This window comes from Carassius carassius, chromosome 12 (assembly GCF_963082965.1).
Source record: "Carassius carassius chromosome 12, fCarCar2.1, whole genome shotgun sequence".
Lineage (NCBI taxonomy): Eukaryota > Metazoa > Chordata > Actinopteri > Cypriniformes > Cyprinidae > Carassius > Carassius carassius.
Window position 1 is genome coordinate 10,792,695 of NC_081766.1, and position 16,626 is coordinate 10,809,320.

Here is a 16,626-nt window from a genome sequence, read left to right on the forward strand (position 1 = left end):
TCTCTCAAACAAAATCAAAAGAAACCTATACAAGGGAGAGAAAGAAGTAGTCCTGATGTCATTAGTCACGCCCACATTATTAATAAACAATAGGCCGACTCTCCACATATAGTAATTAATCAGTTGAGTAAAACAGAACAGAACATCTTCAGAAGAGCTCTCATCAAAAGCATAAACATGGAGAAACATCTACTACTGATTGTCATAACAGTATCAGGTATACAGTAAAATACCGCTTACACATTCATATTTTTAAGCTATTTAAGTCACAGTAAACAATACAGAGTAAATATCAAACTATGAAATTACACAGTTTTTGAAATACAACCTTTTAAATAGGCTGGTTTTCAGATGTTGTGTGTCTAAATTGTATATTCAGGTGTATTTCCTGATGGCATTGGACAAAAGACAAGGACGCAATAATCAGTAAAGAAGGAGAGTCTGTGACAATGAGCTGCACATACAGTACAATCAGCAATGAAGTTTTACTTTACTGGTACAGACAGCATCCCAACTCAGAACCCCAGTATATACTGTGGAAAGGTGCTCGATCATGGAACCGTGAAGAGGATATACAAGACCGTCGCTTTCTGTCGACTACATCCCAATCATCCACTGAACTCACTATTAGGAGTGTTATTCTCTCAGATTCATCTCGCTATTTCTGTGCTCTAAGAGCAACAGCCCAGTGATACAAAATGCTTGAAAGGCTTTACAAAAACTCACACACAAAGTTCAAAAACAATCATAATCAAATGACACCCAGCCACATTTATCTCTCATTTAACCCACACAGAAGATATAGACCACAATATGGTAACACCTGTTTATTAAATGGGAGGGAGAGAGGATCAAAGTAAATGATATTAAGACTATGGTATGTAACAAATCAAATAATTATTTAAATCTCTAAAACAGAAATAAAATAAATAGTCTTTTAAAGAACACATTTCTTTGACAAAAATCCCTTCTCTGTTTTCATAAACGATGCTCTTTTTAGTCACTGCTTCGTTTGCTGAAAATCATTCAGTCACTCGTCATCACTATAACACCACTTGCAGGTGCTTATTTCTAGATTGAAACATTAAGATATGCATATACCTTGAGCAGTTGAAGTTCACCCAAAAATGAAACTTCTGTCATTGTTTAGGCACTGTTAACTATTAGGGTTAGCAACATTCTTCAGAATATATTCTTTTGTGTTGAACAGAAGAAAGAAACACTTACAGGTTTAGAACAAGTTTAGAGTGAATAATTAATGACAGCATTTTCATTTTGGGGTGAACTATCCTTTAAGATAGGTCTGTCAGACCTTTGAGCCAGATTTACAGAATAGATTTAAAGGTCCCGTTTTTCGCACTTTTTTGAAGCTTTGATTGTGTTTACAGTGTGCAATATAACATGTGCTCATGTTTCGCGTGTAAAAAAACACAGTATTTTTCACACAATTCACCTATCTGTATACCGCTGTTTTCACTGTCATAAAAACGGGTTGATGACATCCGTGTTCTATAAAGTCCCTCCTTCAAAAATACGTAACGAGTTGTGATTGGGCCAGCGATTCCTGTGTTATGATTCGACAGCAGCTGAGCGCGCGCTGCCCTCTTGGTAACGGACTAGTTTTGAGACGCAAGTGGTCAGGAACATGTACTGGAGATGTACTTATAATCACAGGAGCGTTTTTACTGACGAGATATGCATGAAAATCGCATTCGATTTTTTGCACAGCCTTAACATCAAGTTAACAAAGCTAAACAGCGTTGCCCTTTGTGTAATAAGTTACTGAAACGGTTAAACGCACCAACTTAAATAATAAAATACACTTACCGGTTGAGGTCCATAAACAACGCCTTCTCCAGACAAAGAGGGAACTGCTCCATCTTTCAAGAATAATCTTTGTGCGAATCCGCCATTAAACTGATTGAGATTGAGGTAGTTGTCCTCAGCAAGTTGTCCTCAGCAAAATGTGCTGCACATAGTTTTACATGTGGATTATAATTTTCGGGAACCGAGTTAAACATAAATTGTAACCATTAATCTCCAAGTACAGTGTCCCTGGGAAGGCCAAAAAAAGATGATTGGACTCCGAGATGAAAATAACAGCGTTTCAACGACATGGCGACAAACACAAACGCAGCTCTTCCTCTTCTCCGTTGGAGACAACAAGACCACGCCCCCCTTTTTGTGAATTCATGTGGGCGGAGGTTAGTCAAAAAACTGTTTTAGTGACGTCATTACTGCAGGAACTAGAGGGATGTAGTCCAAACGGGTAGTTTTTTGTAATTCTGTTAAATAAAATATCTCGCTTGGCATTGAACTTTGAGCTTTAGTATTTTACAGATATTATTTCTACTCTAACAACAACATTACACACTAAATTAAGTTTAAAACATGGGACCATGAAGAACGGGACCTTTAACTTTGAATCCATTAAGATGTTCCAGAAGACATGCAGCTGAGCTATGAACCCAACATGCACAACACATCTATTCCTCATTTGACATGTAGTTGATTTATTTAACAACATGGCAAGACTCACCTTGAAGGTGGAGCTCAAATTTGTTCAAATCTACCAAAGTCACCATGTACCTAATAAGACTTCTTTGCTTTTTTGAGAACAATTTAAATATTTCAGCCCAGCAGCAGTTACAGAATGAATGCTTGGATCACATTTGTACTTATTCTTTGTCACAACAAATGCTAAGATGAAGTAAAAACATTTTTTTAAATAATTTTAATAAAATACATGTAAAAAATTTCTGTCAAAAGTGACCAAACAGCACCAGAGAGTTAAGTGATATTGCAACACGATAGAATCTATAGAAAATATTGCTGATTTTCAATATAACACTAATAGCAAAAATTTTAAATGAAATTCATGTAATCATTTAATTGCCCACATCATTCTAAACCTGTATGACATTCCTTCTTCTGCTGACCACAAAAGAAGATATTTTGAAGAATGTTGGTTCTAAACAGTTCCATTGACTTTCGTGTGGACAGAAAAAAAAATACAATGGGAACTAAAACAGTTTGGTTGTCAACGTTCTTCATAATATCTTATGAAATACAAGGCATGCATTGTATTTATGATTGTCCTTAATTGTGGTAAGAAATCACAAGAAGAATGCCCCTGTTGGTTGCATTTCATTTTAAATGTCACTAATAATATTCTTATTTTAAATTCATTATGTTATTATGCTTTGACAGGATGCTTTGGAGAGGACACTGTTGATCAGCCAAATGATAAAACCACTGAAGGACAACAGGTCACACTTAACTGTGATTTTAAAACACTTCAACTAACTACATACCTTCACTGGTACATTCAGCGCTCTAATGGTCTTCCTGAGTACATACTGATGAGATCTGAATATGGATCAAGCAACAGTTCTGAATATGAAGTGAGATTTGATGCCCGATTTGACTCGAACTCAGCTCCACTGACAGTCAAGAATCTGCATGTGTCTGACTCTGCTGTGTGCTTTGCAGCCCACAGTGAATGTAACACCTCCAGACAATACACGAAAACATGACACTGTGTGCAACATATCTTCTATGCTGTTAAGCCAAGCAAAGCTATTAAAATATTGTTGGTTTTAAAGGCAGTGTATATGCTTCATTCAGCACTACTGGATTTCATTATGCAACATTTGATACATGTACATATTGGTCCCTACAAACTATTCAACTCTTTGCAATGTACCTTCAAATTTTAAAGGCAGTCAAAAAAAAAAAAAACCTACAAAGATATAGAGAGAGACTAATTTGTATACTTAAATTCCCCTTTGGATGTGAAATGAATGGTACTTTAGAGTATTAACTCTCACATAAGGCTTACATGCTTAAGGAGGAGGAGTAAAGCAGCTTTACAACACTGAGATAAGGAACTTCTTGTTTTAGTAAAACTGGTCTCTTTCTCCTGACAAAGCATCATGTCAACATTTGCAGTAGTCCTATTAATAGAATCTCTCCTAATAGCATTTCAAGGTAAGATTTCAGAGAGAGAACTCGTTTTCACTTTAAATTGGTTTCCCATATGCAAATCAGAATTCTGATTTAAAAAAATGCTCACTGCTGTCTTAATTGTTTTCAGGTGTTAGTAATGCTGAAGACATCATATTTCCCAAGAATGATACAGTAATTGCTAAAGCAGATGAAAAAGTTACCATATCTTGTAGCTACACTGGCACCGTTTATGATTTCTATTGGTACCGTCAATTCCCTGAAAAAGCACCTCAGTTCCTCATAATGGAATCATCTGGATTCATAAAACAGGCTACTCCTCAGATTCCTGGGATAACAATGGCCAACAGAAAAGACATCAAACACATGGAGCTGGAGATCTTTCCTGCAGCAGTGTCATATTCTGCTCTGTACTACTGTGCTGTGCAGCCCACAGTGAAAGGAAAACCTCTGACTCCATACAAAAACCACAGTGATCCTTCACAGAAGAACAGATATACATCCTACTTCAAAAAAAAAAAAAACTAATTTTAACTCCATACATATTTGTGATTATAGTTTGAGTGCCAAGACATATTCCTTGATGGTATGGTATTGAACTAACAAACAAAAAAATGTATTTAATTCAGTTTATTAACAGGACCTCAGTGCTGCTTTTTTTTTTAAGTTGCTAAGATTATGTTAATATATTCAATATTTTAAGTCACTGATACAATGACTGTTCATAAGAAAATGTCAATATTATTATCCATTTTAACTGAATATTCATATACTCTTATTTTTGGTGATATGGAAATTACTGAATGTAAGCATGTCTAGTATTTACAGAAGAGTGAAAATAATGAGCATGTACTGTATTAATGCAATCAAGTACACGTTCACCCTCAGAGTATATACATGTCATTTCTCTCTCTCTCTCTCTCTCTCTCTCTCTCTCTCTCTCAGAATAAAAGCTTGACCAGAATATGAGCTTAAGGTTTTCTGGTGTCAGATCAGCATGTCTTATATACAAAAAGGGGGGATGCTAGCAAAGGACAATAATAACCAATAGCAATAGAAATCAAATTGTACATAATTATTATTTCTTCAGCTAGAACTTGTGAGAACTCATAAACATTTCATTTTCACTGCAGTATAATTTAATTGTGGTGGTACTCGTTTCAAAAGAAAACCTGACATAAAACAGATTTGTGTCTGTTCTCCTCTCCTCCTCCACTTGGGGGAGATGTTTTAACAAATATATACAGCTCCACTCTTACAACCAGAACTTAACAAGGAGTTTGAGCATCTCAGCAAGTTCCAGTTAGATTCAAGAGAACATACTCCTGGGTGTCTTTTAAATCTTGATTACAATGAGAAGCTGTGTGGAAACTCTTTTAATCCTGTTTGCAACTTGCATGGGTAATGTACCATATTTTATGCATGTATTTTCTCTTACCTGTCAGTTTCAAATAGATTATACACAAACTTACTAACATAATTTACTCTCCTCACAGAATGCAGAGGACAAGACTCTGTTAATCAGCCCCAGAGTTTCCAATCAGAATATGAAAAGGAGGATGCAACTTCGCTTTGGAGACATAAAATTGGAGATGGATATGAAGCCATTGAGTTCAAGGGACGATTTCACTCCAGACATGATTCTTCTTCAAAATCAGTTCCTCTGACAATTCAAAATCCACGTGTGTCTGACTCTGCTCTTTACTACTGTGCTCTGCAGCCCACTGTGACAACAGGATATTCAGTGCTAGAACAAAAACCTACTTGAGCTTACAACTTTAAAAAGATGAGAATGAGCACCAGGATAATAGTGTTGTTGTGCTGTGGAAACAGTTCAACAAGATCCCACACAGACATCTGACTGAGATTACTGTTAAATATTACAAAAGAATGCAGTAAATTTAGTCATTAGTGTCCTTTATTTTGACAATTCCAAGGGCCTGACGAGGGAGAGGAGGCCCGGAATGTGATTTTTATGTAGGGTGCCTGAGGCAATAGAAATAAAATAAATAAATAAATAAATATCAGTAACTTGCTAAAGAAAAACACTTCTCATGTTTTAATATATCAGTTTCCTGTAGAGCCTATAAAATTAAATCTGAGAATACCTTTTGTTTAAACTTCAAATCAACTGAAAGAAAATAAATAAAAGTGACAAAGAACATTTACCATTCAAGAAAGCACATTATTTCAAAATAGACACAGGCTGTTCTGAACTCCAACAGAAGGGAGCAACATAATCTCACAAGTTCCGTTTCACAAGCATTTCACTGATGTTCACCAATGATGATTAAGTACTATCAACATTAATTTCAAAAACTGAATGTAGTGAATGTTGACCAGTGATTATTAATGTAATACCCTGGTGAAAGTATATTTTTTTCACCTGCTCTGTAATTTTGGTTAAGCAAATTCATTAGATATATAGATAGATCTATCTTAAATGCAGTGACATGGCAAGGGTAAAGGATAAGTGACTCAGTAGTGCACAGTGTTGCACAGTGTTTCACTGACCAAACCCACATTAGTACGCAATAAAACTTCACTCAGTCTCAGTGCATTCAGTCACTCTTTACTCTCACATTTTATATATTTCATGAAGTCACATTCAGCATACTTTATTAGTTACAAATTTCCAATAAATCAGTTTAATAATGCTATAAACTAAAAGGCGCTCAATCATGGAGGAGCAGTGAGGATATCCCAGATGAGTTTCAGTCAACTAAATCCCTCAAATCCCTTAAAAGAGCCTTTTATTGATCGGAATCAAAACACATCATGTTTTTGTAAACCACAAACGGAATGTAACAGCTGTGAATTTAGTCTATAAAAAAGAGTCACATAGCATGTGAATATAATTTAGCATGTTTTTTATATTCTCTTCATGTTAGCTTGTTTGTTAGGTTATCTCAGTCTCATTCAAATTATAGAAATTAGCAAAATAGTCATTGAATATTGGCAATAAGCAGCAAAATTAAGAAAACAAATGCATTATCAAAACACAAAGAATTAAAGAGAAATGAGCACATAATTAAACAGCTACTGTATGCATGCTCATTTCATCTTATCTTTGGTGCTTCAGATTTAATGTCAGGACAAAAGGAGGAGTTTAGCACAGACTCTATACAGCTGAGTAGATATGAACATTACACAACACTGTGTGGAGCAGCTGCTCTGTTTTTAGCTTGTTCTTACTACTTCAGTGAGTAAACATGTTGATCTATATTGTCATACTGCTGTCATCAACCAAAGGTATTATATTGTAAAAGTAAAAGCATTTTATTCAAATGGAAATGTTTGAAAATACATTTAAGACCACTTTCATTTGCAGGTTCCAGAGCCTCAGAAGTCATCACTACAAACAGAGACAGAGAATTTGCTCTTGAGGGTGACATTAATGTGATACTCTCCTGTAACTACAGTGGTTCTTCTCGTGGTGTTCACTGGTATCGTCAATATGTAGGTTCACCACCACAGTTCTTCATACTGGAATATTCAGGGATAACAACTCCAGCTTATCCACTCGTTCCAGGAATAACCATCAATCACAGAAAAACAGAAAGCCATGTGGATCTGATCATCTCCTCTGCTGCTGTATCAGACTCTGCTCTGTACTACTGTGCTCTGCAGCCCACACTGACAGGAAAACAGACTGCACTGTATAAACAACTCAGGGTATTTTGGGAAAGTATTAAAGCAAGGATTTCTCTACTGACATTTTATTATCCAATGTACATAAAATATCCAGCTAACCAATCAATAATAAAAACTCCCTCTTCATGCTTTTATGTCATAATTTAATGAAATGTATAAAATGTAATATCCTGCAACCCCTTAACTGTCACCTGCCCGTATACAGGCAACCTAAATTTACTTCACTATATTATTATTAAATCCTAATCTAATCATGACAAACTATATATCGTTGGAAAGGTCTAAGACTCCTAAATAGATATTTGACCACGTTTTGTTGTTAAAAGAATTAAAAATTATGAAGGAACAGTAAAAAATTAATTTATAAAAAGAGTGCACCTCAAAACATATACATCATAACAGGAGTTCTGACCTTTGTCACAAAAAATCTACTCCGCTTCCTTTTTCCCTGTCACATGTTTTAGTAATCATCATGAATTATATATCATTTGAAAGCTTAAATACTCCAAATTCATCCTATGAAAACCATTTTGAAATTGGACACTGCGTTACCATGGAAATCGTACTTTAAAATCTTTTAGCGTGGTCCTCCCCCTTAGTGGGAGGGGTCATATTCCAAATATATTACGGTCTTTTAGAATTAAAACTTTTCATAATCTTGACAAAATACATATCGTTGGAAAGGTCTGAGTCTCAAGATTCCATATTTGGTGGTTATTTCGTCATAGACATAATATTGAGAGAGAAATTGATACATTTGTGACAGAAAAATGCATCCAAAAAATTCAATGGAGTTTGAATGGCACCCAGTGGCTTTTTGTGGTATAACGCCCAAACAAAATTGCATATGAACCTACATTTTTTTTATATCAACTTCAAATTTGGAACACAACTTATTTAGACATATGGCTTTAATTTTATAGCAATTTCGGATTAAAACATATTTTATAAAATATTTATTTTATATAAAATATAATAAAGATAAAATAATAAATTTATTTACAGTAAATTTAAACTTCTATAACTTTTTTATGCTTTCATTTTTTTTTAAATGATTTCACTTCTGCAATAATCTGCAGATAGTCTTCTTTAAAAAGAGACCAACCTTTGGTCTGTATTCAAAAGCGTTTATGAATTATAAGAATTTAAGTGTGAATAGTGTACTTTCACGTCTATGTTCAAAAATGGGGGTGACAGTTAAAGGGTTAAAGGTAATTGTAAGCAACATAAATATGCTTTGTGCAAATCTGGATAATTATTGCTATAGGATCCTCATTTCAGGTTATCCCCCTAAAATGTCATTGAAATATGTTGTAAGTTGTAATTTATCTGTATCTTTGTAGCACTATTCTTTTTATTTATTTTATTATATATGTGGGATTGTGTTATAAATAACAGTTTTGTCTGTTATATATTGTGTGAGATGATGGCTGAATGTCTGAGTAGGAGGAGTTTAGCACACACATTGTGAAATGCATTAAGACTGTCAACATTTCACAAACCTCATTGGATTAACAGATGTTTCTATGTGTCTCCTGTTCAAACCTGATTATTGTGCAAACATGTTGATTTTTTTATTTGTATTTCTATCATCAGCTCAAGGTATTGTTGCATATGCTGAACATTTCATTAGTACACTGTAAAAAATATTTTGAAGTTGTCAATAGAAAAAATAATACTGGAGTATTACTTCTCTTTTACAAGAAAATATTTTCAGTCTATACACACATATTTAGTTTTGTACTTTAATTTAGTTCTCTTTTTAAGCAAAAGGGCCTGACTACTCTTTCCCAGAAGCCAATAACATAATGGTATTTTCATAGATTTGAAAGAGGATGTACATTTATTTTCTGGCTCTGTTTTTGAATTTTAAATGTATGCTTTAAATGCAGGTTCTGGAGCAGCAGAAGTCATCACACCATTCAGTGATAATCAGTTTTCTGATGAGGGTGAGAGTGTGACACTCTCTTGTGGCTACACTGGTTCTGTTCGAGGTCTTCACTGGTATCGGCAATATGCAGGTTCACCACCACAGTTCCTCATTATGGATTATAATGGGGCAGTTATTAAAGCTGATCCTCCAGTTGCTGGAGTCTCAATCCATCACAGAAAAGACAACAGTAGTGTGGATCTGAAGATCTCGTCTGCTGCTGTCACTGACTCCGCTCTGTACTACTGTGCTCTGGAGCCCACAGTGAAAGGAAATCCACTGCATGCTGTACAAAAAGCTGTTTAAATAAGACTGAAAGTGAGATGTGGGGATGACCATTTATGTTTTTAATCGCACATATATTTCTTATAAAGTTCTCATATTAGTAGATCCTTAAGAAACTGTCATACTGTGAAAATGTTCTGTGGTTGAAAGGATTATCACTTTTATGAGGACATAAAACATGTTTTATGCATAACATAAGTGAGCACAACAATTGAATGATTGCAATCAGAAGTACATCTCAATACAAGTGTCCTTACAATTGTAAAAGCAGCTCTGTCAGATTCTGCTCTTTATTACTGTGCACTTCAAGTAGCCCAGTGGTACAAAATACCAGAGAAGCTTTACAAAAACTTACATGAAATTAATGCTTTGAAGAGTCTTTAATCAATCAGTATCAAAACACATCATGTTTTTATAAACCACAAACAGTGAATGTGGTAACAGCTGTGAATTTGGGAGGTTAAACATGTTGCATAAGGACATGTGAAAACAACTTAGCACGCATTACATGGTTCTCATGTCTCTTGACATCTCTTTCCTCATTTGCATACGTCTCTAAGGATGTCAGTAAAATGGTCTATAATCAATTCAAGTCTCATGAAAAAACAACAACAAAACACTAATTTACCTGCATGATTATAATTGCTAATTGTTCTTCAGATGTTACTTTTGTGAATGTCACACTAGTCCAAATAATAAAAAGGACCAAACAATAAATATATTTGTTAGATGCCAAATTATCATCATGAACACATTCAGGATCAGAGATCACAGATCTAGGATCAGAGAGAGATGATCTGCTTCATAAATTCAGGACTGTAGCTTTAAGAGGAGGTGCTAGAGGCAACCTCTGCTATTTGTTAAATTAATGTTTACTTCAGTAACTCCTGGTGATGCAGATAAAAGGAAACATTATCCTGGAAGATTATGCTTTTTTTTGTTTTTGCTCTGTTTTCTTGTCTGTAAGTATTTAATATTAACTTTTTTATTACTTATTGAGGCAAAAGTTGTAGTCAATTGTTTGTTAATAGCAACAATTGAACCTTCAAAAAAAAATGTGACTGTAAGGTTTTCCTTCTCAAGATTAAAAAATTATTTCATCTGCAGGTGTCAGTTTGGAGAATGTCATCAAACCAGTTGAACCTCATGTGTCTGGGACAGAAATGGATATTATAAGTCTCTCCTGTAGCTACTCCTCAGCAAACAGTCTGCTATGGTATCGCCAATATCCTGAATCGGCACCTGAATTTCTTTACTTCATGCCACTGGTGCAGTTTTACAAAAATCAAAAATTGTGGATCAAGATCCTCGATTCTCGGCAAAACTGAATGAAAAGAAAACCCATATGTACTTGGAGATCTCTGCTAAAGTGACAGACTCTGCTCTTTGCTACTGTGCCCTGGAGCCCACTGTGACAGAAAAACCAACTGCACTGTTCAAAAACCTTACTTACTGTACCGTGGGAAAATGTTAAAGCATTTAGCATTGACATTTTTATGTGCCATTCAGAGAATTTACCATTCAATATGAATACATCGAGCAAACCAAAAAAAAAATGTAAATAAATATATATATATGTATATATATATATATATATGTATATATATATGTATATATATATTATTATATATACAACCATTTCTAGGGTTTACAAAGAATGGTGTGAAAAGGGAAAAACATCCAGTATGCGGCAGTCCTGTGGGCTAAAATGCCTTGTTGATGCTAGAGGTCAGAGGAGAATGGGCCGACTGATTCAAGCTGATAGAAGAGCAACTTTGACTGAAATAACCACTCGTTACAACCGAGGTATGCAGCAAAGCATTTGTGAAGCCACAACACGCACAACCTTGAGGCGGATGGGCTACAACAGCAGAAGACCCCACCGGGTACCACTCATCTCCACTACAAATAGGAAAAAGAGGCTACAATTTGCACGAGCTCACCAAAATTGTACAGTTGAAGACTGGAAAAATGTTGTCTGGTCTGTTGAGACATTCAGATTGTAAGAGTCAGAATTTGGCGTAAACAGAATGAGAACATGGATCCATCATGCCTTGTTACCACTGCAAGCTGCTGGTGGTGGTGTAATGGTGTGGGGGATGTTTTCTTGGCACACTTTAGGCCCCTTAGTGCCAATTGGGCATCGTTTAAATGCCACGGCCTACCTGAGCATTGTTTCTGACCATGTCCATCTCTTTATGACCACCATGTACCCATCCTCTGATGGCTACTTCCAGCAGGATAATGCACCATGTCACAAAGCTCAAATCATCTCAGACTGGTTTCTTGAACATGACAATGATTCACGAAAATGGCCCCCACAGTCACCAGATTTCAACCCAATAGAGCATCTTTGGCATGTGGTGGAAAGGGAGCTTTATGCCCTGGATGTGCATCCCACAAATCTCCATCAACTGCAAGATGCTATCCTATCAATATGGGCCAACACGTCTAAAGAATGTTTTCAGCACCTTGTTGAATCAATGCCACGTAAAATTAAGGCAGTTCTGAAGGTGAAAGGGGGTCAAACACAGTATTAGTATGGTGTTCCTAATATTCTTTTAGGTAAGTGTGTGTATATATACATATTAATATTATGCTCTCATTGGCTACCGTGGGTATCACCAAAGACTAAAGAATACCCTTAAAGAGATACATAATACTTAATACTTTGGTATCAAGTCAGAGGCAGCCCTATCAAGACGATTTGAGTTCGGTGATGCTCTGTCTCAATAAGGAGCAGTTAAATACTTGTTAAATTAAATGTGTTACTTATCATTTAACATTTTCACACTAATAATTTGTAAAATTATATGTAAAATTGAGTGAGCAGAGTTGTTTTTCTTTTCTTTGAGAATGAAGATGACCAATGCTTGAAATATACAGCTGCTTCTCTGTTGTAAAGTTGTTGTAAAGCCCCTTAAACCTTTTTCAATTAGTCTTTCATCACACATATTCTGCTTTCCAATAGGCTCCACCACTATACTCATCTGTCTATTTTAATATCTCACTAACATGGGTGTTACTTGCTCTTTATGACCATGTCCTTCTGAGGGGGCTGTAACACTAGAACAGTATGTTCTCTTATGAATTACAGAAGCTGGGCAGCTTTTAAATTGTGTGTTACACATGACACTAACCACACCCACAATATTAGTACACAATATACTGGATGTCACCACAGATTTATTCACACTATAAAGCGATATTCAGGTACAGTTTTCTAATTATTTCAGTAATAGAAATACATACTACATCTGGACTCCCAACATGGAGAAGCAGATGCTATTAATGATTCTCATCGTAGTTACAGGTAAATAATACTAAATCAACACACACACACACACACACACACACACACACACACACACACACACACACACACACACACACACACACACACACACACACACACACACACACACACACACACACACACACACACACACACACACACACACACATACATACATACATACAAAAACATGTTTTATTCCTGATCAGAGATTGATGTACATAAAAAAAATAATTTCAGGTGGATTTGCAGACAAAATTGGACCAAGAGAAGGATATACTAATGCAATCAATGTAGAAGGAGAGTTTGTGACACTGAGCTGCACATATGATGTGAGAAGCAATAATGTTTATCTTTACTGGTTCAGACAGTATCCAAATGAAAATCCTCAGTACTTAGTGCTCAGAGGCGCCCGACCACAGAGCAGTGAGCATATACCATCCACTGAACTCATTATTGAGAAAGCAGCTCTGTCAGATTCAGCTCTCTATTACTGTGCTCTTCGAGCCGCACAGTGATCCAAAATCCTGAGATACTTTACAAAAACTCAAGTACACTACATTCTTTAAAAAGTCTTTGATCAAATTGCATCAGACCACAATTTATATATTTTTTTGTAAACCACAGCTCTAGAAATTAGAGTGTGGCAACACATGTGAATTGAATTCTGGAGATTATGAAAGATTATATTGGGGGCGTGTGAAACTATCACTTAGCATTTGTATTTCTAAATGCTATTTAAAATTCAAAAATCATTCAGTATACAAATTTAATGTTTTTTTAAACTAAAAATATTAAAAACAAACAATCAAGAAAACAAACAAACAAACAAAAATAGTAGTTCTCTATATTTTTGTAGAAGTAGTTATCTGTCCATTATCCTATAGATGACATAAACCTGAATAGCCGTCATGTATATAATGGCAAGAGGAGGAGTTAAACAGACACTAGTGCACAGATAAGTAACAATCCGGCTCTGTGTGAAGCAGCTGTTCTTTGTTTAGCCTGTTCCTGGCAATTTGCTGAGTGAAAATGTTCGTCTGTATTATCATACTGATGTCATTAACAGAAGGTATAATATTGCAATATTTTAGACAAATATTGAATAACATTATGGAAATACACTGAAATACATCATGTAAAATGTAATTGTGATCTTTTTAAAATTATTTTTTAAAATAATATATAACATATAACTAATATACTATAAATAAATACTATATAAAAAATTATATACCAGTGTTATGTTTTTTACATTTATTAATTTTTTTTACAAGATTGTGTCTTACAATTAATGCTACCTTGATTTGCAGGTTGCGGAGCCTCAGAAGTCATTACTCCAAACAGAGACAGAGAATTTGCTCTTGAGGGTGACATTAATGTGACATTCTCCTGTAACTACAGTGGTTCTTCTCGTGGTGTTCACTGGTATCGTCAATATGCAGGTTCACCACCACAGTTCCTCATACTGGAAAATTCAGGGGTAACAACTCCAGCTAATCCACCCGTTCCAGGAATAACCATAAATCACAGAAAAACAGAAAGCCATGTGGATCTGATCATCTCCTCTGCTGCTGTATCAGACTCTGCTCTGTACTACTGTGCTCTGCAGCCCACACTGACAGGAAAACAGACTGCACTGTACAAAAACACTGTATAAAAACAGTTTTCATATGCTTATCAAGCCTTGACAGAAATGTGCAAACCACGGCTTGACTAACAAAAATGTCTAAAACAAATGTCCAAAAAAAAAATAAAAAAATAAAAAAGACAGCCCCTACTGATATGTAGTAACACAATACTGTTAGCTTTACTACAGACAGCAACTCAGAAGGGATCTTCCATTGAAATCCCACATAATGATCACCATGAACACATGATCACAGACTGATGATCTGCTTCATAAATTCAGGACTATAATTTTAAATCAATTGTATTTTGGAAAAAGAAAAGGATATTTCTACTGACATTATATATATATATATATATATATATATGTATGTATATATATATATAATATAAATATAAAATATAAAATATAAAATATTCAATTTTATAAAATAACATTTATTACATTAAATAGTCTTCATTTTAAACTTAATTGTAACAAACATGAACATGTTTAAGATGTATAAGATTACACCCCTGAAATGTGTTGTACCCATAGACTGTATAAAAATAGGGTTGTACCTTGACATTTATCTCTCTATCTATATTTATTCATATTCTTTATTTTCTATTCAATATATATATATATATATATATATATATATATATATATATATATATATATATATATATATATATATATATATATATATATATATATACTATTCAATTATAAATAACATTTAATAATGTATAATATGTGAGATGAGGGCTGAATGTTGTCAGTCTGAGTGGGAGGAGTTTAGCACAGATGTTGTGCAATAGGGCTGTCAGCATTTCACAAGTCTTTTTATATCATCTGATGTTTCTGTGTGCCTACTGTTCACACCTGATTATTGTGCCAAAATGTTTATTTATTTATTAGTATTACTATCATCAGCTCAAGGTAGGATATTCCCACATGCCTAAACATTCTTAGAAAACCTTTTAGGATGAAAACATGAATTTTTTTAAAGATCAAATTCAGGTTTTGCGTAATTTATAAATAATGAGTTTGAAAAGTCAGGCATTTCAGAAATGCTTTCATTCTCCTCATTTGTAAGTTGCTTTGGAAAAAAGTCTGCAAACTGAGTAAATGTAAATGTAAATATATAAGTAAATGCTTTATCAGCTAACCAAGCTAATAACAACATTGCATTATAAAGTATATACATTTTATTGCATTTAAGTGGAGAATGTATATTTAAAAGAGGATATAAATTTCAGATGTAATTTTTCTTTTCTCCTTTTTTTTTATTTTACGCTATAAATGCAGGTTCCAGAGCAGCAGAAGTCATCACACCATTCAGTGATAATCAGTTTTCTGATGAGGGTGAGAGTGTGACACTCTCTTGTGGCTACACTGGTTCTGTTCGAGGTCTTCACTGGTATCGGCAATATGCAGGTTCACCACCACAGTTCCTCATTATGGATTATAATGGGGCAGTTATTAAAGCTGATCCTCCAGTTGCTGGAGTCTCAATCCATCACAGAAAAGACAACAGTAGTGTGGATCTGAAGATCTTGTCTGCTGCTGTCACTGACTCCGCTCTGTACTACTGTGCTCTGGAGCCCACAGTGAAAGGAAATCCACTGCATGCTGTACAAAAAGCTGTTTAAATAAGACTGAAAGTGAGATGTGGGGATGACCATTTATGTGTTTAATCGCACATATATTTTTTATAAAGTTCTTATATTAGTAGATCCTTAAGAAACTGTCATACTGTGAAAATGTTCTGTGGTTGATTATCACTTTTATGAGGACATGAAACGTTTTATGCATAACATAAGTGAGCTCAACAATTAAATTATTGTAATCAGAAGTACATCTCAATAAAAGTGACTCAAA